Source organism: Chiloscyllium plagiosum, unplaced genomic scaffold (genome assembly GCF_037043375.1).
Source record: "Chiloscyllium plagiosum isolate Xiang-an unplaced genomic scaffold, Cpla_swu_hap1 HiC_scaffold_38, whole genome shotgun sequence".
Classification (NCBI taxonomy): Eukaryota; Metazoa; Chordata; class Chondrichthyes; order Orectolobiformes; family Hemiscylliidae; genus Chiloscyllium; species Chiloscyllium plagiosum.
Window position 1 is genome coordinate 35265476 of NW_028270176.1, and position 25545 is coordinate 35291020.

The following is a 25545-nucleotide window of genomic DNA, read 5'->3' on the forward strand; positions in this document are numbered from 1 at the left end:
GCAGCGCCTCACATTTAACTAAATTAAACTACATCTGCAACTCATCAGTCCATTGGGCCATTTGATTATGATCCCGTTGTACTCAGAGGTAACCTTCTTCGCTGTCCACTACACCTCTAATTTTGTTGTCATCTGCAAACTTACTAACTATACCTCGTATGCTCACATCCAAATCATTTATATAATAATGAAAAGTAGTGGACCCAGCACCAATCCTTGTGGCACTCCACTGGTCACAGGCCTCCAGTCTGAAAAACAACCCTCCACCACCACCCTCTGTCTTCTACCTTTGAGCCAGTTCTGTATCCGAATGGCTAGTTCTCCCTGTATTCCCTGAGATCTAACCTTGCTAACCAGTCTCCCATGAGGTACCTTCTCAAATGCCTTATTGAAGTCCGTATAGGTCATGTTGCTCTGCCCTCATCAATCCTCTTTGTTACTTTTTCAAAAAACTCAGTCAAGTTTGTGAGACATGATTTCCCATGCACAAAACTATGCTGACTATCCCTAATCAGTCCTTGCCTTTCCAAATACATGTACATTCTGTCCATCAGGATTCCCTCCAACAACTTGCCCACCAATGACGTCAGGCTTACTGGTCTATAGTTCCCTGGCTCATCCTTACCACCTTCCTTAAATAATGGCACCACGTTAGCCAACCTCCAGTCTTCCAGCACCTCACCTGTGACAATCGATGATACAGATATCTCAGCAAGGGGCCCAGCAATCACTTTTCTAGCTTCCCACAGAGTTCTAGGGTACACCTGATCAGGTCCTGGGATTTATCCACCTTTAACCATTTCAGGACATCCAGCACTTCCTCCTCTATAATATGGACATTTTTCAAGATGTCACCATCTATTTCCCTACATTCTATATCTTCCATGTCCTTTTCCACAGTAAACACTGATGCAAAATACTCTTAATATCTCCCCCAGCTCCTGCAGCTCCACACAAAGGCTGCCTTGCTGATCTTTGAGGGGCCCTATTATCTCCCTAGTTACCCTTTTGTCCTTAATGGATTTGTAAAAACCCTTTGCCTTCCTGATTTTCCCCCTTCAGTATACTCCTACTGCCTTTATACTCTTCTAAGCATTCATTCGATTTATCCTGTCGATACCTGACATATGCTTCCTTGTTTTCCTTAACCAAACCCTCAATTTCTCTGGTCATCCAGCTACACCTACCTACTCCTACCTTTCACCCTAACAGGAATGCACTGTCTCTGGACTCTCGTTATCTCATTTCTGAAGGCTTCCCATTTTCCAGCTGTCCCTTTACCTGCGAACATCTACTCCCAATCAACTTTTGAAAGTTCTTGCCTAATACAAGGAGATAGCGATGGGGGTAAGCTATGAGATATGGAGCAAATGAGTCAAGCAGCCTATTAAATTCTGAATAAACTCCATTTTGCAAAGAACCTCAGAATTATTATGGCGCAGGAGGAGGAGATTCGAGACTAGCATTTCTGCACTGTCTCCCCAAATGAGCACCAGGACACCTCCCTGTGTTTATTACCTATTTAAATAATCATCCAATACCCTCTCAAATGCCTCAGTTGAAGCTGCCTCCACATTTGCAGGCAGAGCACTCCATATCCGAACTACTCACTGTATGAAAACATCTTTTCTCACATCGCATTTACTTGTTCTGCAAAGCATTTTAAAATGTTCTGGTACTCGATCCATTTGAGCAGGAACAGTTTCTTGCTATCCACTCTATACAGCCCATTTAAGAGTTTGAAAACTTCAATCAAATCTCCTCTGAGCCTTCTCCTCTCAAGGGAGAAAAGCCCCAACCTCTCAACTTTGCTGAGACAAAGTGATGAGCTGTCAGCGTTTGGAACTGTGTATGTACATAAATAGATGTGTAAATTTGACAAGCTAAATACTAGGAGGGAGAACAGGGGAGAAAATGCTGAATGTAGTGTGATACAATAGCATAATCCAATGGCACCCTCTGTGTTGAAAGGCTGCACTGCACAACACCATTTCTAGACTTCCATTAACCCCAACAGCTGCTTGTGAGCACAAGTACCTGTCCAATACCTGCCCAGTATAAGAGTTTAAATTTAAATTCACTCATTGGATGTGGACATCACTGGCTAGGTCAGCATTTATTGCACATCCCTGAAGACCCAGAGGGCAGTTAAGAGTCAAGCACATTGCTGTTGGTCTGGAGTCACATGTAGGCCAAACACAGGTAAGGATGGCAGTTACCCTCCCTCAAGGATATAAGTGAACTAGACGGGATTTTCCCAACAATCGACAATAGATTCACGGTCAGCCTTAAACTCTTAATTTTAAATCCCATGCAGGATTTGAACCCAGGTACCCAGAACATTACCTGGGTCTCTGGTTTAACAGAAACTCAGAGAAATTTAGGACTGCAGATGCTCGAGATCAGAGTCGAAAACAATAGTAGGCCAGGCAGCATCCATGGAGCAGGAGAATTGATATTTCGGGCATAATCCTTCCTCATTCCTGACAAAGTGCCTATGCCCGAAATGTCGATTCTCCTGCTCCTTAGATGCTGCCTGACCTGCGCCACACTTTTCATCTGTGGATTAACAGTCCAGTGATAATATTCTCCTAAAGTCAGAGTGACCACAGCTACCAATCTGGGAGCTGTCTGGATTGAAAGAGTAACTGCAAGACCAGTCCGAGAACTGCCTGATAATCCTGGGAGTATGTGAGTGACCGCAGGCACTGGTCTGAAAGCTGCCCAATAATCCTGGGAGTGTGAGAGTGACCACGGGCACCGGTCTGAAAGCTGCCCGGTAATCCTGGGAGTGGGTGTGACCGCAGGCACCGGTCTGAAAGCTGCCCAGTAATCCTGGGAGTGTATGATTGACCACGGGCACCGGTCTGAAAGCTGCCCAGTAATCCTGGGAATGGGTGTGGCCACAGGCACCGTTCTGAAAGCTGCCCAGTAATCCTGGGAGTGTATGATTGACCACGGGCACCGGTCTGAAAGCTGCCCAGTAATCCTGGGAGTGAGTGTGACCGCGGGCACCGGTCTGAAAACTGCCCAGTAATCCTGGGAATGGGTGTGGCCACAGGCACCGTTCTGAAAGCTGCCCAGTAATCCTGGGAGTGTATGATTGACCACGGGCACCGGTCTGAAAGCTGCCCAGTAATCCTGGGAGTGAGTGTGACCGCTGGCACCGGTCTGAAAACTGCCCAGTAATCCTGGGAGTGTGACAGTGACCACAGGCACCAGTCTGAAAGCTGCCCAGTAATCCTGGGAGTGCTAGTGATGTCAGGCACCGGTCTGAGCCTGAGTGATGATGAGTGTGCCAGTTTGAGATTTTTCTGGTGATCTCAATTGAGTCATCGCAGGTACTGGTCCAAGGACTTCCCAGGAGTGAAAGAGTGACCATAGGTACCAGTCTGAGAGCTGCCAGGTAGTTGGAGAGTGAGTACGGATACAATTGGAAGGTACACCAACGTCAACAATTTAGATTCATGAGATACAGCCTCACCGAGAGACTCGAAAGCATGTATACACACTCATAGAATCTCTATAGTGTGTAAAGAGTCTACCCAGCCCGTTCTCTCCCAATTTGTTCTGACCGCCTGAAGACCATCCCATCCAGGCTCAGTCCCCTACTTTATTCCCATAATCTTGCATTTACTAATCCACTTAACCAGAACATGTTCGGACTGAGAGACCTATGTGGAAACTTACACAGACATGGGAAGAATGTGCAAACTCGACACAGAGCCACCCAAGGCTGGAATCAAATCCAGGTGCCTGGTGCTGTGAGGTAGCAACGTTAACCACCGAGCCACCGCGCCGCATTCATGGCGAACACAGAATGAGAGAATTGAGAAAAACTAGAGCAGGAGCACATGAACCTAGTTTCCCTCACTTTGTACCTCATGTTAAACAGCTCACTATAAATTCTCTCCACCCTCACTCAACCAACACTGTCCCAACATTCACTAACAGAAACCTAGTGGACCACTATCCTTTTCATATGCTCCACAGTGCTGTTCAAACTTAGTTCAGAAAATGAGAATGTGGGGCTCCCCTCCTGATGATGAAATCTCAATTGCTCAAAACACGCACACATGTTAAAAACCTTACACTACCACGCAGATTTTTTCCAGCATAAATCTCTAGGTGCCCTCTATGGTGACACTTTTTTACATAACAATGTCCCACTGCACCACCACATTCAGAGAGGGGAACTGCAAAACAACATGTTTACACAGGTCTTCACCAAACCAAGGCATCCAAAAATATATTTGTCTAAACCTTTCAAGAGGTTCAAATGTGAAATATCTTGTACTGTAGAGGTTACATCTCAAGTTATTAGCCTCCTGTACAAAACAATCAGTCTCAATAATGAAATATTTTGATAAAGGCGCCCAAGACTAAAATAATTGGAACACAAATGAGGGAAAATGAAAAGTTATGTACTTTAGCAGGAAACCTTTATTTTGAAAGGAATGGAATATAAAAATAGAAATGCCTTGCTAAACCTATACAAGCACTAGTTAGACCTCAGCTGAACAGCTTTACTGTGAACAGTTTTGGTACCTTATCGAAGAAAATATGTACTGGGATTGGAATCAATACAAAGAAGATTCACTCAGCAGAGCCTGGGTATGGAGGGACAGTCTTATGAGGAGAGGTTCAGTAGGTTCATGTTATACTCATTTGAGTTTAGAAGAATAAAAGCAGACCTTATTAAACAAATAAGACACATATTCCCCAAAGGGAAATAAAAGCAATATACAGCAATGCTGGAAATTTGAAATAAGAACAATGCTGGAAAAACTCACCAAGTCTGGCAGCGTCTATGAAGAGAGAAACACTTCAGCTGCAAAGAAGTCATTTGAACTAAAACGTTTAATTCTATTTCTCTTTCTGCTTTTAAGATTCTTAAAGAGTTTGAGAGGGTAGATGTGGAGAGGTGGTTTTCCTTTGTGGAACTAGCAGCACCATCTCATAGAATGCAGTCACCTGGTTAGAGTAGAGTCAGAGAAATTTCTTCTGTCAGAGGTTAGTGAACCGGTGGTATCCTTTACCAGAGAGGGCAATTGAAGCTGGGTCATTAGTATATTCAAAGCTGTGATAGACAAATTTTTAATTAGTAAGAGAATCAAGGGTTATGAAGATAAGACAGAAAAATAGAGTAATGATTATCAAATCATCTATGATCTCACTGAGTGGCAGAGCAGACTCAATGCAACTCATAGCCTGCTCCTTCTCCTATGTCTTTGCATCTAAATGCCTTAGCTACAGATGGTCTATTTATTGATAATTACACAGGACCAATTTTCAACAATATATTTTGGTCCCCAAACCATAACTTTATTTAATCTACCTGCTCACCATTTTTGATCTGACGATATCCACATGCAGATAGTTACAGAATTAATACATTTAGTCCAATGAGAACAAACTTGGCATATCTTACACACACAATCATGAGGAGAATTTAGATTAGAAGTACAGAGTTGTTGCAAAGTTCAAAAATTCAATAAACTCTCATATGGAAAGGGCTTTAGTATGAGTAAATGTAAACACACAGAGTAATCGACCCGACACCAAAGTAACCGACCCCGTCGACAACCAGTCGCCAGAGTAACTGACCCCGTCGTCAACCAGTTGCCAGAGTAACCGACCCCATCGTCAACCCTACGCCAGAGTAACCGACACTGTCATCGACCAGACACCAGAGTAACCGACCCCGTCGTCGACCCGACATCAGAGTAACCGACCCCATCATCGACGCGACACCAGAGTAACCGACCCCGGCATCGATCAGACACCAGAGTAACCGACCCCGGCGTTGATCAGACACCAGAGTAACCGACCCCGGCGTCAACCAGACACCAGAGTAACCGACCCCGTCATTGACCAGACACCAGAGTAACCGACCCCGTCGTCGACCAGACACCAGAGTAACCGACCCCGTCGTCGACCAGACACCAGAGTAACCGACACCGCCGTCGATCAGACACCAGAGTAACCGACACCGTCGTTGATCAGACATCAGAGTAACCGACACCGTCGTCGATCAGACACCAGAGTAACCGACACCGTCGTCGACCCGACACCAGAGTAACCGACACCGTCGTTGATCAGACACCAGAGTAACCGACACCGTCGTTGATCAGACACCAGAGTAACCGACACCGTCGTTGATCAGACATCAGAGTAACTGACACCGTCGTTGATCAGACATCAGAGTAACCGACACCGTCGTTGATCAGACATCAGAGTAACCGACACCGTCGTTGATCAGACATCAGAGTAACCGACACCGTCGTCGACCCGACACCAGAGTAACCGACACCGTCGTCGATCAGACACCAGAGTAACCAACCCCGCCATCGACGCAACACCAGAGTAACCGATCCCGTCATTGTCCATACACCAGAGTAACCGACACCGTCATTGACCAGACACCAGAATAACCGACACCGTCGCCGACCCGGCACCAGAGTAACCGACATCGTCGTTGACCAGACACCAGAGTAACCGACCCCGGCGTCAATCAGACATCAGAGTAACCGACCCCGTCATCGACCAGACACCAGAGTAATCGATCCCGTCATTGACCAGACACCAGAGTAACTGACACAGTCATTGACCAGACACCAGAATAACCGACACCATCGACGACCAGACACCAGAGTAACCGACCCCGTCGTCGACCCGACACCAGAGTAACCGACACCGTCGTCGACCCGACACCAGAGTAACCGACCCCTTCGTCGAACAGACACCAGACTAACCGACAACGTCGTCAATCAGACATCAGAGTAACCGACCCCGTCATCGACCAGACACCAGAGTAATCGATCCCGTCATTGACCAGACACCAGAGTAACCAACACTGTCATCGACCAGACACCAGAGTAACCGACTCCGGCGTCAATCAGACACCAGAGTAACCGACCCCGGCGTCAATCAGACACCAGAGTAACCTACCCTGTCATCGACCAGACACCAGAGTAACCGACAACGTCGTCGACCAGACACCAGAGTAACCGACAACGTCATCGACCAGGCACCAGAATAAACGATACCCTCATCAACCCTATGCCAGAGTAACCGACACAGTCTTCGAACAGAATAACCAACCCCGTCATCGACCAGACACCAGAATAACCGACCCCATCGTCGACCAGACACCAGAGTAACCGACCCCATCATCGACACGGCACCAGAGTAACCGACCCAGTCATCGACGCAACACCAGAGTAACCGACCCCATCATCGACGCGACACCAGAGTAACCGACCCCGGCGTCGATCAGACACCAGAGTAACCGACCCCGGCGTCGATCAGACACCAGAGTAACCGACACCGGCGTCGATCAGACACCAGAGTAACCGACCCCGGCGTCGATCAGACACCAGAGTAACCGACCCCGGCGTCGATCAGACACCAGAGTAACCGACCCCGGCGTCGATCAGACACCAGAGTAACCGACCCCGGCGTCGATCAGACACCAGAGTAACCGACCCCGGCGTCGATCAGACACCAGAGTAACCGACACCGGCGTCGATCAGACACCAGAGTAACCGACCCCGGCGTCGATCAGACACCAGAGTAACCAACCCCGTCATTGACCAGACACCAGAGTAACCGACCCCGTCGTCGATCAGACACCAGAGTAACCGACCCCGTCGTCGACACGGCACCAGAGTAACCGACCCCGTCATCGACGCAACACCAGAGTAACCGATCCCATCATTGACCAGACACCAGAGTAACCGACACCGTTCTCGACCCGGCACCAGAGTAAACGACAGCGTCGTCGACCAGACACCAGAATAACCGACACCGTCATCGAACAGACACCAGAATAACCGACACAGTCGTCAACCCTACGCCAGAGTAACCGACACTATCATCGACCAGACACCAGAGTAACCGCCCCCGTCGTCAACCAGACACTAGAGAAACCGACCCCGTCGCGCACCCGACACCAGAGTAACAGACCCCGTCGTCAACCAGACACCAGAATAACCGACCCAGTCATCGACCAGACACCAGAGTAACCGATCCCGTCATCGACCAGACACCAGAGTAACCGATCCCATCATTGACCAGACACCAGAGTAACCGACACCGTTGTCGATCCGGCAACAGAGTAACCCACACCGTCGTCGATCAGACACTAGAGTAACCGACCCCAGTGTTGACCCGACACCAGAGTAACCGACCCCGGCATTGACCCGACACCAGAGTAACTGACCCCGACATCGACACGGCACCAGAGTAACCGACCCCATCATCGATGCGACACCAGAGTAACCGACCCCGGCGTTGATCAGACACCAGAGTAACCGACCCCGGCGTTGATCAGACACCAGAGTAACCGACCCCGGCGTTGATCAGACACCAGAGTAACCGACCCCGGCGTTGATCAGACACCAGAGTAACCGACCCCGGCGTTGATCAGACACCAGAGTAACCGACCCCGGCGTTGATCAGACACCAGAGTAACCGACCCCGGCGTTGATCAGACACCAGAGTAACCGACCCCGGCGTCGATCAGACACCAGAGTAACCGACCCCCGGCGTCGATCAGACACCAGAGTAACCGACCCCATCATCGACCAGACACCAGAGTAACCGACACCGTCGTCGACCAGACACCAGAGTAATTGACACCGTCGTCCATCAGACACCAGAGTAACCGACCCCGTCATCGACACGGCACCAGAGTAACCGATCCCGTCATTGACCAGACACCAGAGTAACCGACACCGTTCTCGACCCGGCACCAGAGTAAACGACAGCGTCATCGAACAGACACCAGAATAACCGACACAGTCGTCAACCCTACGCCAGAGTAACCGACACTATCATCGACCAGACACCAGAGTAACCGCCCCCGTCGTCAACCAGACACTAGAGAAACCGACCCCGTCGCGCACCCGACACCAGAGTAACCGACACCGTCGTCGTCCCGACAACAGAGTAGCCGACCCCGACATCGACACCAGAGTAACAGACCCCGTCGTCAACCAGACACCAAAATAACCGACCCAGTCATCGACCAGACTCCAGAGTAACCGACACCGTCATCGACCAGACACCAGAGTAACCGACCCCGTCATCGACTCGACACCACAGTAACCGACACCGTCATCGACCAGACACCAGAGTAACCGACCCCGGCGTTGATCAGACACCAGAGTAACCGACACCATCGTCAACCAGACACCAGAGTAACCGACACAGTCGTCGACCAGACACCAGAGTAACCGACACAGTCGTCGACCAGACACCAGAGTAACCGTCACAGCCGTCAACCCTACGCCAGAGTAACCGATACTGTCATCGACCAGACACCAGAGTAACCGACCCCGGCGTCGATCAGACACCAGAGTAACCGACCCCGTCATCGACCAGACACCAGAGTAACCGAACCCGTCATCGACCAGACACCAGAGGAACCGACCCCGCGTCGACCCGACACCAGAGTAACCGACACCGTCGTCGACCCAACACCAGAGTAACCAACCCCGTCATCAACCAGACAACAGAGTAACCGACCCCGTCGTCGACCCGACACCAGAGTAACCGACACAGTCGTCGACCAGACACCAGAGTAACCGACACAGTCGTCGACCAGACACCAGAGTAACCGACACAGTCGTCGACCAGACACCAGAGTAACCGTCACAGCCGTCGTCCCTACGCCAGAGTAACCGATACTGTCATCGACCAGACACCAGAGTAACCGACACCGTCGTCGACCCAACACCAGAGTAACCAACCCCGTCATCAACCAGACAACAGAGTAACCGACCCCGTCATCGACGCAACACCAGACTAACCGACAACGTCGTCGACCAGACACCAGAGTAACAGACACTGTCATCGACCAGACACCGGAGTAACCGACCCCGTCATCGACCCGACACCAGAGTAACCGACCCCGTCGTCAACCAGACACCAGAGTAATCGACCCAGTCGTCGACCCGACACCAGAGTAACCGACCACGTCATCGACGCAACACCAGAGTAACCGACCCCGTCGACCAGACACCAGACTAACCGACCCTGTCGTCGACCAGACACCAGACTAACCGACGTCATCGACCAGACACTAGAGTAACCGACACCGTCATTGACCAGACACCAGAATAACCGAAACAGTCATCAACCCTACGCCAGAGTAACCGACACTGTCATCGACCAGAATAACCGACACTGTCATCAACCAGACACCAGTGTAACCGACCCCGGCGTCAATCAGACACCAGAGTAGCCGACCCCGGCGTCGATCAGACACCTGAGTAGACGACCCTATCATCGACCAGACACCAGAGTAACCGACAACGTTGTCGACCAGACACCAGAGTAACCGACAACGTCATCGACCAGGCACCAGAATAAACGATACCGTCATCAACCCTATGCCAGAGTAACCGACACAGTCTTCGAACAGAATAACCGACACTGTCATCGACCAGACACCAGATTAACCAACCGCGTCATCGACCAGACACCAGAGTAACCGACACCGTCGTTGATCAGACACCAGAGTAACCGACACCGTTCTCGACCCGGCACCAGAGTAACCGACACCGTCATCGAACAGACACCAGAATAACCGACACAGTCGTCAACCCTACGCCAGAGTAACCGACACTATCATCGACCAGACACCAGAGTAACCGCCCCCGTCGTCAACCAGACACTAGAGAAACCGACCCCGTCGCGCACCCGACACCAGAGTAACCGACACCGTCGTCATCCCAACAACAGAGTAGCTGACCCCGTCATCGACACCAGAGTAACAGACCCCGTCGTCAACCAGACACCAGAGTAACCGACCCTGTCATCGACTCGACACCAGAGTAACCGACACCGTCATCGACCAGACACCAGAGTAAACGACCCCGTCGTCAACCAGACACCAGAGTAACCGACACCGTTGTCGACCAGACACCAGAATAACCGACACCGTCGTCGACCAGACACCAGAATAACCGATACTGTCATCGACCAGACACCAGAGTAACCGACACAGTCGTCGACCAGACACCAGAGTAACCGTCACCGTCATCGACCAGACACCAGAGTAAACGACCCCGTCATCGACCAGACACCAGAGTAAACGACCCCGTCGTCAACCAGACACCAGAGTAACCGACACCATCGTCAACCAGACACCAGAGTAACCGACACCGTTGTCGACCAGACACCAGAATAACCGACACCGTCGTCGACCAGACACCAGAATAACCGATACTGTCATCGACCAGACACCAGAGTAACCGACCCCGTCATCGACCAGACACCAGATTAACCGACACCGTCGTCGACCAGACACCAGAATAACCGATACTGTCATCGACCAGACACCAGAGTGACCGACACAGTCGTCGACCAGACACCAGAGTAACCGTCACCGTCGTCGACCAGACACCAGAGTAACCGTCACAGCCGTCAACCCTACGCCAGAGTAACCGATACTGTCATCGACCAGACACCAGAGTAACCGACCCCGGCGTCGATCAGACACCAGAGTAACCGACACCGTCGTCGACCAGACACCAGAGTAACCGTCACAGCCGTCAACCCTACGCCAGAGTAACCGATACTGTCATCGACCAGACACCAGAGTAACCGACCCCGTCATCGACCAGACACCAGAGTAACCGACCCCGTCATCGACTAGACACCAGAGTAACCGAACCCGTCATCGACCAGACACCAGAGGAACCGACCCCGCGTCGACCCGACACCAGAGTAACCGACCCCGTCATCGACCAGACACCAGAGTAACCGACACCGTCGTCGACCCAACACCAGAGTAACCGACCCCGTCATCAACCAGACAACAGAGTAACCGACCCCGTCATCGACCAGACACCAGAGTAACCGAACCCGTCGTCGACCCGACACCAGAGTAACCGACCCCTTCGTCGAACAGACACCAGAGTAACCGACCCCGTCGTCGACTCGACACCAGTCTAACCGACAACGTCGTCGACCAGACACCAGAGTAACCGACACCGTCGTCGACCAGACACCAGAGTAACCGACACCGTCGTCAACCAGACACAAGAATAACCGACCCAGTCATCGACTCGACACCAGAGGACCCGACCCTGTCATCAACCAGACACCAGAGTAACCGACACAGTCGTCAACCCTACGCCAGAGTAACCGACACTGTCATCGACCAGACACCAGAGTAACCGACCCCTTCGTCGAACAGACACCAGAGTAACCGACCCCATTGTCGAACAGACACCAGACTAACCGACAACGTCGTCGACCAGACACCAGAATAACCGACATTGTCATCGACCAGACACCAGAGTAACCGACACCGTCGTCGATCAGACACTAGAGTAACCGACCCGAGTGTTGACCCGACACCAGAGTAACCGACCCCGGCGTTGACCCGACACCAGAGTAACTGACCCCGTCGTTGATCAGACACCAGAGTAACCGACACCAGACTAACCGACAACGTCGTCGACCAGACACCAGAGTAACCGACACTGTCATCGACCAGACACCAGAGTAACCGACACCGTCGTCGACCCGACACCAGAGTAACCGACCACATAGTCAACCAGACACCAGAGTAATCGACCCAGTCGTCGACGCAACACCAGAGTAACCGATCCCGTCATTGTCCAGACACCAGAGTAACCGACCCTGTCATCGACGCAACACCAGAGTAACCGATCCCGTCATTGTCCAGACACCAGAGTAACCGACCCCGTCGTCGACCCGGCACCAGAGTAACCGACACTGTCATTGACCAGACACCAGAGTAACCGACTCCGGCGTCGACCTGACACCAGAGTAACCGACCCCGTCATCGACGCAACACCAGAGTAACCGACCCCGTCGTCGACCAGACACCAGACTAACCGACAACGTCGTCGACCAGACACCAGAGTAACCGACGTCATCGACCAGACACCAGAGTAACCAACACCGTCATTGACCAGACACCAGAATAACCGAAACAGTCATCACCCTACGCCAGAGTAACCGACACTGTCATCGACCAGAATAACCGACACTGTCATCGAACAGACACCAGTGTAACCGACTCCGGCGTCGATCAGACACCAGAGTAACCGACCCCGGCGTCGATCAGACACCAGTGTAACCGACCCCGGCGTCGATCAGATACCAGAGTAACCGACTCCGGCGTCAATCAGACACCAGAGTAACCTACCCTGTCATCGACCAGACACCAGAGTAACCGACACCGTCGTCGACCAGACACCAGAGTAACTGACACCATCATCGACCAGACACCAGAATAACCGATACTGTCATCAATCCTACACCAGAGTAACCGACACTGTCATCGACCAGAATAACCGACATTGTCATCGACCAGACACCAGTGTAACCGACCCCGGCATCGATCAGACACCAGAGTAACCGACCCTGTCATCGACGCAACACCAGAGTAACCGATCCCGTCATTGTCCAGACACCAGAGTAACCGACCCCGTCGTCGACCCGGCACCAGAGTAACCGACACTGTCATTGACCAGACACCAGAGTAACCGACTCCGGCGTCGACCTGACACCAGAGTAACCGACCCCGTCGTCAATCAGACACCAGAGTAACCGACAACGTCGTCAACCAGACACCAGAGTAATCGACCCTGTCATCGACCAGACACCAGAGTAACCGACACCGTCATCGACCAGACACCAGAATAACCGATACTGTCATCAATCCTACGCCAGAATAACCGACATTTTCATCGACCAGACACCAGTGTAACCGACCCCAGCGTCAACCAGACACCAGAGTAACCGACAACGTCATCGACCAGACACCAGAGTAACCGACAACGTCGTCGACCACACACCAGAGTAACCGACACCATCGTCGACCAGACACCAGAATAACCGACCCAGTCATCGACTCGACACCAGAGGACCCGACCCTGTCTTCGACCAGACACCAGAGTAACCGACACCGTCGTTGATCAGACACCAGAGTAACCGACACCGTCGTCGACCCGACACCAGAGTAACCAACCCCGTCATCGACCCGACACCAGAGTAACCGACCCCGGCGTCGATCAGACACCAGAGTAACCGACCCCGTCATCGACCAGACACCAGAGTAACCGACACCGTCATCGATCAGACACCAGAGTAACCGACACCGTCGTCGACCCGACACCAGAGTAACCGACACCGTCGTCAACCAGACACAAGAATAACCGACCCAGTCATCGACTCGACACCAGAGGACCCGACCCTGTCATCAACCAGACACCAGAGTAACCGACACCGTCGTCGGCCAGACACCAGAGTAACCGACACCGTCGTCGACCCGACACCGTCGTCGACCCGACACCAGAGTAACCGACCCAATTGTCGACCGGACACAAGAGTAACCGACCCCATCATCGACGCGACACCAGAGTAACCGACCCCGGCGTTGATCAGACACCAGTGTAACCGACCCCGGCGTCGATCAGACACCAGAGTAACCGACCCCGGCATCGACCAGACACCAGAGTAACCGACATCGTCGTCGACAAGACACCAGAGTAACCGACACCGTCGTCGACTAGACACCAGAGTAACTGACACCGTCGTCGACCAGACACCAGAGTAACCGACACCGTCGTCGATCAGACACCAGAGTAACCGATCCCATCATTGACCAGACACCAGAGTAACCGACCCCGTCATCGACCAGACACCAGAGTAACCGACACCGTCGTCGACCCGGCATCAGAGTAACCGACCCCATCATCGACGCAACACCAGAGTAACCGACCCCATCATTGACCAGACACCAGAGTAACCGACCCCGTCATCGACACAGCACCAGAGTAACCGACCCCGTCATCGACCAGATACCAGAGTAACCGACACCGTCATCGACGCAACACCAGAGTAACTGATCCCATCATTTACCAGACATCAGAGTATCCGACACCGTTGTCGACCCGGCACCAGAGTAACCGACACCGTCGTCGACCAGACACCAGAGTAACCGACCCCGGCGTTGACCCGACACCAGTGTAACCGACCCCGTCGTCAACCAGACACCAGAGTAATCGACGCCGTCATCGAACAGACACCAGACTAACCGACAACGTCGTCGACCAGACACCAGAGTAACCGACACCGTCATCGAACAGACACTAGAATAACCGACACAGTCGTCAACCCTACGCCAGAGTAACCGACACTGTCATCGACCAGACACAAGAGTAACTGCCCCCGTCGTCAACCAGACACTAGAGAAACCGACCCCGTCGCGCACCCGACACCAGAGTAACCGACACCGTCGTCATCCCGACAACAGAGTAACCAACACCGTCTTCGTCCCGACAACAGAGTAGCCGACCCCGTCATCGACCAGACACCAGAGTAACCGACCCCGTCATCGACTCGACACCAGAGTAACCGACCCCGTCGTCGACCAGACACCAGAGTAACCGACACCGTCGTCGACCAGACACCAGAGTAACCGACACCGTCGTCGACCAGACACCAGAGTAACCGACACCGTCGTCGACCAGACACCAGAGTAACCGACACCGTCGTCGACCAGACACCAGAGTAACCGACCCCGTCGTCGACCAGACACCAGAGTAACCGACCCCGTCATCGACTCGACACCAGAGTAACCGACCCCGTCGTCGACCAGACACCAGAGTAACCGACACCGTCGTCGACCAGACACCAGAGTAACCGACACCGTCGTCGACCAGATACCAGAGTAACCGACACCGTCGTCGACCAGACACCAGAGTAACCGACACCGTCGTCGACCAGACACCAGAGTAACCGACCCCGTCATCGACGCAACACCAGAGTAACTGATCCCATCATTTACCAGACATCAGAGTATCCGACACCGTTGTCGACCCGGCACCAGAGTAACCGACACCTTCGTCGATCAGACACCAGAGTAACCGACACCGTCGTCGACCAGATACCAGAGTAACCGACACCGTCGTCGACCAGACACCAGAGTAACCGACACCGTCGTCGACCAGACACCAGAGTAACCGACCCCGTCATCGACGCAACACCAGAGTAACTGATCCCATCATTTACCAGACATCAGAGTATCCGACACCGTTGTCGACCCGGCACCAGAGTAACCGACCCCGTCGTCGACCAGACACCAGAGTAACTGACCCCGGCGTTGACCCGACACCAGAGTAACCGACCCCGTCGTCAACCAGACATCAGAGTAACCGACCCCGTCATCAACCAGACACCAGAGTAACCGACCCCGTCATCAAACAGACACCAGACTAACCGACAACGTCGTCGCCCAGACACCAGAGTAACCGACACAGTCGTCAACCCTACGCCAGAGTAACCGACACTATCATCGACCAGGCACAAGAGTAACTGCCCCCGTCGTCAACCAGACACTAGAGAAACCGACCCCGTCGCGCACCCGACACCAGAGTAACCGACACCGTCGTCGTCCCGACAACAGAGTGCCGACCCCGTCATCGACCAGACACCAGAGTAACAGACCCCATCGTCAACCAGACACCAGAATAACCAACCCAGTCATCAACCAGACACCAGAGTAACCGACACCGTCATCGACCAGACACCAGATTAACCGACCCTGTCATCGATTCGACACCAGAGTAACCGACCCCGTCATCGACCCGACACCAGAGTAACCGACAACGTCGTCGATCAGACACTAGAGTAACCGACACCGTCGTCAACCCGACACCAGAGTAACCGACCCCGTCATCGACCAGACACCAGAGTAACCGACAACGTCGTCGATCAGACACCAGAGTAACCGACACCATCGTCAACCAGACACCAGAGTAACCGACACCGTCGTCGACCCGACACCAGAGTAACCGACCCCGTCATCGACCAGACACCAGAGTAACCGACAACGTCGTCGATCAGACACCAGAGTAACCGACACCATCGTCAACCAGACACCAGAGTAACCGACACCGTCGTTGACCAGATACCAGAGTAACCGTCACAGCCGTCAACCCTACGCCAGAGTAACCGACACCATCATCGACCAGACACCAGAGTAACCGACACCATCATCGACCAGACACCAGAGTAACCGACCCCATCGTCAACCAGACACCAGAGTAACCGACACCGTCGTCGACCAGACACCAGAGTAACCGACCCCGTCGTCGACCCGACACCAGAGTAATCGACCCCGTCGTCGACCCGACACCAGACTAACCGACCCAGTCATCGACCAAACACCAGAGTAACCGACCCAGTCATCAACCAGACACCAGAGTAACCAACCCCGTCGTCAACCAGACACCAGAGTAACCGACCCCGTCGACCCGACACCAGAGTAACCGACCCCGTCATCGACCAGGCACCAGAGTAACTGACCCCATCATCGACCAGACACCAGAGTAACCGACCCCGTCGTCGACCCGACACCAGAGTAACCGACCCTGACGTCGATATGACACCAGAGTAACCGACCCCGTCATCAACTCGACACCAGAGTTATAGCCTCCATCATCGAACAGGCACCAGAGTAACCGACACCGTCATCGACTTGACACCAGAGTTATAGCCTCCATCATCGACCAGACACAGAAATTATCGACCCAGTCATCGACCAGGCAGAGAGTCGGCCACCCCTTCAACGACCAGGTACAAGAATTACAGCGTCTGTCATCTACCAGGGACAGAGTCAGCCAGCCCGCCATCAACTAGAGACAGATTTAGCCACTCCATCATCAACCAGTTATAGCGTCCGTCATCGACCAGATTAAAGAGTTATAGCCTCTGTCCTCGATTGAACAGAGCTAGCGAACCCATTGTTGACCATACACAGAGTTAAAGACCCTGTTACTGATCATATACAATGTTACTCCATTATTGATTAGACAATGAGTGACAGCCCCTGTCAATGATCAGATACAGAGTTAGAGACTCTTATTGACGAGATGGAGTTAGATCAGAGTTGGAGCTATATATACTGAGTTAGACATTATTGACCAGATACTGAGTTAGAGCCCGTGTCAATGATCAGATACTGAGTGAAAGACCACATTATTGGTCAGACATTGAATTAGATCCCATATTGACAATCAGACACTGAGTTACAAAATCTGTTACTGATCAGATACTGAATTAGAGATTCCATAAATGTTCAGAAACTGAGTTAGAGACTCCGTTATTGATCATATACCCAATTAGAGAGACTGGTATCGATCAGATTCTGATTTAGAAACTATTATTGATCATATACCTAGTTAGAGAACCTGGTATCGATCAGATTCTGATTTAGACACTATTATTGATCATATACCCAGTTAGAGAGGCTGGTATCGATCAGATTCTGATTTAGACACTATTATTGATCATATACCCAGTTAGAGAGGCTGGTATCGATCAGATTCTGATTTAGACACTATTATTGATCATATACCCAGTTAGAGAGGCTGGTATCGATCAGATTCTAATTTAGACATTGTTATTGATCATATACCCAGTTAGAGAGGCTGGTATCGATCAGATTCTGATTTAGACACTATTATTGATCATATACCCAGTTAGAGAGGCTGGTATCGATCAGATTCTGATTTAGACACTATTATTGATCATATACCTAGTTAGAGAGGCAGGTATCGATCAGATTCTGATTTAGACACTATTATTGATCATATACCCAGTTAGAGAGGCTGGTATCGATCAGATTCTGATTTAGACACTATTATTGATCATATACTCAGTTAGAGAGGCAGGTATCGATCAGATTCTGATTTAGACACTATTATTGATCATATACCCAGTTAGAGAGGCTGGTATCGATCAGATTCTGATTTAGACATTGTTATTGATCATATACTCAGTTAGTGAGGCTGGTATCAATCAGATTCTGATTTAGACACTATTATTGATCATATACTCAGTTAGAGAGGCTGGTATCGATCAGATTCTGATTTAGACATTGTTATTGATCATATACTCAGTTAGTGAGGCTGGTATCGATCAGATTCTGATTTAGACACTATTATTGATCATATACTCAGTTAGAGAGGCTGGTATCGATCAGATTCTGATTTAGACACTATTATTGATCATATACTCAGTTAGAGAGGCTGGTATCGATCAGATTCTGACTTAGACATTGTTATTGATCATATACTCAGTTAGTGAGGCTGGTATCGATCAGATTCTGACTTAGACACTATTATTGATCATATACTCAGTTAGAGAGGCTGGTATCGATCAGATTCTGACTTAGACACTATTATTGATCATATACTCAGTTAGAGAGGCTGGTATCGATCAGATTCTGATTTAGACATTGTTATTGATCATATACTCAGTTAGTGAGGCTGGTATCAATCAGATTCTGATTTAGACACTATTATTGATCATATACTCAGTTAGTGAGGCTGGTATCAATCAGATTCTGATTTAGACACTATTATTGATCATATACTCAGTTAGTGAGGCTGGTATCAATCAGATTCTGATTTAGACACTATTATTGATCATATACTCAGTTAGAGAGGCTGGTATCGATCAGCTATTGAGTTAGAATCCCCCGTTATGGATCACATGTTGAATTTTAGAGCCCATGTCGCTGGTTAGATTGAGTTTAGAGACCCAGTTGCTGATCAGAGACGGAGCGAGAGCCCGGTCTGGATGAGATACACTGTTAGGAGGAGGAGGGCGGGGTAGGGAAAGGAGGGAGACACTCATTCACTCACCTCAGAGCCGCTTCGGTGGCCGGGGAAGGTGGGCGAGGGGCTTGAGGGTGAAGCGGAGGCCTCGGGGCCACCTGCGGTCCCCGGCACGGTCCCTCTCCCTCTGTGTCTATGTCTGTCTGTGTGTGTGTGTCTGTGTATTTATATTTATATAAATATATAACCCTGTCCCCCGAACCGGCAAAAGATGGCGCTGCCGGGAGGAGGAGGAGAAGAGGAAGGGCGGCCTTTAGGCCTCAAGCCTCGGGCTCGAGTAGTCACCGAGTCCGGGACCGAGAGAGGACGGCGTTCGAGACCCAAAGCAACAAAAAAAGAAAAAGCGGCACCCTCCCCTCCTCCTTGAAACTGGGGACCCCGGACAAAGGGGGTTTAGAAAAAGAGATAAATCGATGAAATCCGCCCCCCCAACCACAGCCTCGAGATTCAAACTTCCCGCCTCACACAAAATGGCGGACGGCACCAACCGCCGCTTCCCTCTTCCTTATAAATTTTAAAAAAATAATGAAGCAAACCCCCCATTTCCCCTCTGCATTTTCTTTTTTTTTTAAAAAAAAAGACGGTTTATTCACGTTTTCTTTGTTTATTCCTTATCCGTCTGCCTCTCCCTCGGGGGACGCCTGACCGTTGGGTTTTTTTTTTGAATTTACCCGCGCGCCGCCACCCACAAAATGGCGGCGATGGAGGAGGTGGGGGGGGGGGGGGGGGGATCGTTGGCTGCTGGAATCGAGATAATCCGCCAGCGCAACGTGGATTCACACCTCCCTCCACCACCTACAAATTGATCTCTCACAGGACTGCGTTGTTTATATTTTTTTCCGGGGGGGGGGAAAGAAAACGACGACGGTTTGAATTTTCCCGCCTCTCCTTTCCAACATGGCGGCCACAACTTGGCTCCAATTTCACGTTTTGGAGGAGCTGGGATGGACAAAGTTTTTTTAAAAAACAATCACACAACAGGTTATAGACTATGACCTGGTGTTGTGTTGACTTTTAACTTTTTCCTTTTTCATGGGTTTGGGTGGAAAAGAAGGGAATGGGGGGCCTGTCATTTTCCAAATTTTCCCCCATTTAATTCTCTCAAGTATGTCAACTTACTCGTTTTTTTAAAGTACTTTTTAATTTTCTCCAATTTCCTTGTTATTTTTTGCTCTTAAAATGTTCTAATTTATTTCAATTTTTCATTTTAATTTACAGATTTTCTTGAATTAACTTGGAGTCATAGAGATGCACAGCACGGAATCGGACCTTTCAGTCCAACTCGTCCATGCCGACCAGATATCCCAGCCCAGTCTAGTCCCATTTGCCAGCACTTGGCCCATATCCCTCCAAACCCTTCCTATTCATAGAAGGGTTCCTGAAGAAGGGCTTATGCCCGAAACGTCCATTCTCCTGCTCCTTGGATGCTGCCTGACCGGCTGCGCTTTTCCAGCAACACATTTTCAGCTTCCTATTCATATACCCATCCAGATGCCTTTTAAATGTTGCAATTGTACTCGCCTCCTCCTTAAATGTTAGTTCTCTATTTGAAACTTTTCTTTCCAATTTTCAATTTAATGTTTAAATTTTCAGATTTTAACTTCACGTTAATTTTCTATTTCTTAAACTTTCACCTTAAAGTTTCAACTTTTTCCCAAATTTTATCCCATTTTTAAAAAAATTTCATTTTCCATTTTAATATTTTAAATTTCAGATTTTCCTAATTTTAACTTCTAATTGCCTATAAAGTTTTTGCCTTAAAGTTTCTACTTCATTTTCTAATTTTAATTTTCTATTTATTTTCTTTCCATTTTTCATAACATGGATTCACATCTCCCTCCACCAGCTACAAAATAATATTTAATAGGTGTGTTTTGTAAAGTAAACAATAAAAATACGACCGTTCAAATTTTTTGGACTTTCCATTCCAACATGGCAGCCACATGTTGCCACAAAACCTGACTCTCTTTCATGGGGAAAGAGAAGGGAATGAGGGCCTCTCATTTTCTTTTAATTTTTTCAAAATTAATTTCTTGAATTTTAAAGCTTACATTCATATGATTAGATTACTTACAATGTGGAAACAGGCCCTTCGGCCCAACAAGTCCACACCGACCCTTCGAAGAGCAACCCACCCAGACCTATTCCCCTACATTTACCCCTTCACCTAACACTGCGGGCAATTTCCCATGGCCAATTCACCTAACCTGCACATCTTTGGACTGTGGGAGGAAACCGGAGCACCCGGAGGAAACCCACGCAGACATGGGGAGAATGTGCAAACTCTACACAGACAGTTGCCTGAGGTGGGAATTGAACCCTGGTCCCTGGATCTGAGAGGCAGCAGTGCTAACCACTGTGCCACCTGTGTTCTATTTTTCTTTCCATTTATTTAATGTTTTAATTTTTATTGTTAATTTGACTGTTTCATGCTAATTTTCAATTTTTAAAATTTTCCCTTAAAGTTTCAACCTTTTCTACATTTTCCAGTTCTTTAATTTTCTAATTCTTTTCCAATTTAGCATAATTTCTATTTATAAATTTTCCCTTAATCTCATGTGAATTTCCTCATTTAAAATTCTAATTTATTTTGTAATTTTAACTTAAACGGGTTATTTTAAGTTTTAGTTTATCTAATTTTTAATTGAATTATATTTTAATGTCTACATTTTTAAAAACATATTTTGTTTGTTGGGAAATATTTTTGCAATTGCTCATGTCATTAAATCATTTTCAATGTTTTTTTGGTGGGGGGGCTTGGTTAATTTTGAAATGTGGAATTCGCAAATTGCGTTTCCTTTCACTGGCCACAACCCCAAAAGGAGAGTGAGGTCTTTATTGTTTTTTTTAAACAATATTTGTATTGAATTTGCTGCGAATTTGTGTGTCCCAATTCCTTTATTTCACTGTCATTTTCAACTGTTTTGTTTTTGGGTCATTTTGAAATAGAGAATTGGCAGGTTTAAATTTCCTTTCAAAATGGCCACAATAACACCTCACTCCAAAGAGGGAATGGAGCCTTTTGTAGTTTGTTTAGTTATTTTTTTGGTTTGCAACTAGTGTCGTTCAATCAGTTTAAAGTATTTTGTCTTTGGTCAGTTTGATTTGGAGAATCGGCAGATTTAAATTAGCCACCTTCCCTTTAAAATTTACAACCATCACAAACCACTCTCCTCTCTCAAAACTCCCCCAAAAATCATAATGTTTGCTCAGTCATATTATAATAATTGAAAAACAGATTTAACCTTTGGTTTAATCCCCCTCTCCCCCACATTGCTCACATGAGACGTATCAATTGTCTCTTTTCCATCCACAGTTTTCCCTGTAAAATGGCAGCTATGACAAACTACTGTTCCTCACAAAAGTGAGTTAAAATTTTTGTTAAGATTTAACTTTTGAGTTTATTCACAGTTTCCTCTCGCCCCCCCCCCCCCACAGATTAATTCTTCTTAATAAATCAGTGATTAAAAATGTTGAAATCTAATTTCCACAGATATGAACTTGCCCACACTTCCCTACAAAATGGCAGCCAAACTGTCCCAATCCTGGGAGTTGAATATAACTGAACCTACTCACTGCATGTTAAAAGCAAGATTAGATTTGTGTTGAGTCAATCAGATTGCTAATTTGTTTTCAAAGATTGAGAGATTTTGCAGATTTGAATTCTCTTGCACTTTCCCACAAAATGGGAGTTGAGCCTATTTAAAATTAATATATTTAGATTCATTGTGTGAGTCAGATTAACTTTTTTTTTAAAAATGATTTCTTTGCAGTTTTGAATTTTCCCCAATTGCTTGTTAATTTGTCAATTTTGAAAAAATTTAAATTGTATTTTTCTCCCCCAGTTTTGAATTTTCCCAAGTTTCCCTACAAATTAGTAGCCATGTCAAACTGCCCTACAGCACAATAGGTGTCCCAACACAACTGTCTTCTCTGGGCTAATTTGAAGTTTGTTTTTTTCATCTTCTGATGAAAAATACAAGGAATATATGTATTTCATAAAATCCCTAGTGTGGATGCGGCCAGTCAGCCCATTGAGTCCATACTGATGCTCTGGAGAACATCCCACGCAGACACACTCCTCTCTACTTTAATTCTTACATTTCTCATGGCTAATTCACCTAACCTGCACATCTTTGGACGATGGGAGGAAACTCTCTGTGTTTGTGTATGTGCAAACTCCACACAGATAGCCGCCCCTAGGCTGAAATCAAACCCTGTTCCCTGGCACTGTTTGGCAATAGTACTAACCACTGAGCCACTGTGCTGTCTCGTTGGAATCGCATTTGGAAGATTGAGAGTAGTTTTGGGCCCCCTGTATAAGGATGTTCTGGTGTTGGCAGAAGTTTACAAGAATGAACCTGGGGATGAAGGACTTGTCACATGAGGAGCAGTTGAGGACTGTGGATGTGTACTCCATGGAGTTCAAAAGGATGTGGAGATTGGACCTAATTTGAACTTACAGGATACACAGACTCCTGAAAATAGTGGATTTGGAGATGTTTCCACTAGTAGGAGAGGCTAGGACACAAGGGCACAGCCTCAGAATGAAGGGATGATCATTTAGGACAGAAATGAGGAATTTCTTCAGCCAAAATCTACAGAACTCAATCGATGCAGAACTCTGTGGAGGCCAAGTCATTGGGTGTATTTAGCACTGAGATAGATAGATAGATTCTTGACTGGTAACGGGATCAGAGTTATGGGAAGGCGGCAGGAGAATGGGATTGAGAAACATCTCAGCCATGATTGAATGGTGGAGCAGACTCTCCAACAGATATATTTTGTTTGTGATAAGGAGTGGATGGCGGAAAAAAAATAATAGTTAAGATTAATGGAGTTTCCAACTAGTGCCTGGAAACTGAAAAGTGTTTTAAAAGTGATGGGGAGATCTTGTAGAAATATAGGTAAGATAGAAGCAAGCAGGTTGTTTCCATTGACAGGTGAAACTGGAACTAGGGGGCACAGCCTGAAAATAAGGGGGAGCAGATTTATGACTGAGTTGAGGAGGAACTTCTTCACCCAAGGGGTGTGAATCTCTGGAATTCTCTGCCCAGTGAAGCAGTTGAGGTTATCTCATTAAATGTTTTTAAGGCAACAATGGATTTTTGAACAGTAGAAGAATTAAGGATTATGGTGAGCAGCTGGGTAAGTAGAGCTGAGTCCACAAAAAGATCAGTCATGATCTTATTGAATGGCAAAGCAGGGTCAAATGGCCTACTCATGCTCCTAGTTCTTACAGGAACCTTTATCAAATATAATGCATTCAGGAAAAAACTTTTTTTAAAAAGTTACATTGCTTGAAAGAACTGGAATTCATATTGAAGTTACTGTTCCAGACAAATTGAGTTGGGTTTGGACTTTTCTAAATCATTAAAATACAAATAAAGACATAAAGGAGTGATTAATAAAGTTAAATCCTGGAATTCCCTCCTTAATAGCATTGTAGCTCAACCCACAGCAGCTGGACTACAGCGGTTCAAGAAAGCAGCTCCCCACCACCTTCTCAAGGGGGAGCACCTAGGAATGGGCAATAAATTCTGGCCAGCCTGCGATGCATAAGTCCCTCAAACAAATAAATAAACAAGGTTTTGACAAGAGTTTGAGAGACAGGATAGTTTAACTGGGTACCACCTTCATAGGAAGTGCAGCAAAGTGCAATGCTACAGAAACTTCTAATGTAAATTTTTGAAATTGACAATCTGCCTGATAAATCAACCATTCACAATTTAAACAACATATGAAAATTCAAATGGACATTGTGGAAAAATAATTTTTTTTACCTTAAATGAATAGTAGAGGGGCAGATCTGACTGACTTACGGACATTAGAGGATCCAAACATTCTAACTGTCAATACAATAGAGTTTGAAGAG

At 48.4% G+C, this 25545-nt stretch overlaps 1 protein-coding gene across 1 annotated transcript in view; it reads right to left on the reverse strand.

The window, feature by feature from the left end:
• Positions 1 to 19947, reverse strand: part of dyrk1b (dual-specificity tyrosine-(Y)-phosphorylation regulated kinase 1B) — a 139311-nt gene extending 119364 nt beyond the window's left edge. Inside the window, exon 1 of the mRNA XM_087980761.1 lies at positions 19698 to 19947. The gene's annotated coding sequence lies outside the window, so the exon portion shown is untranslated. The remainder of the gene's footprint in view (positions 1 to 19697) is intronic.
• Between the last annotated feature and the right edge of the window lie 5598 nt (positions 19948 to 25545).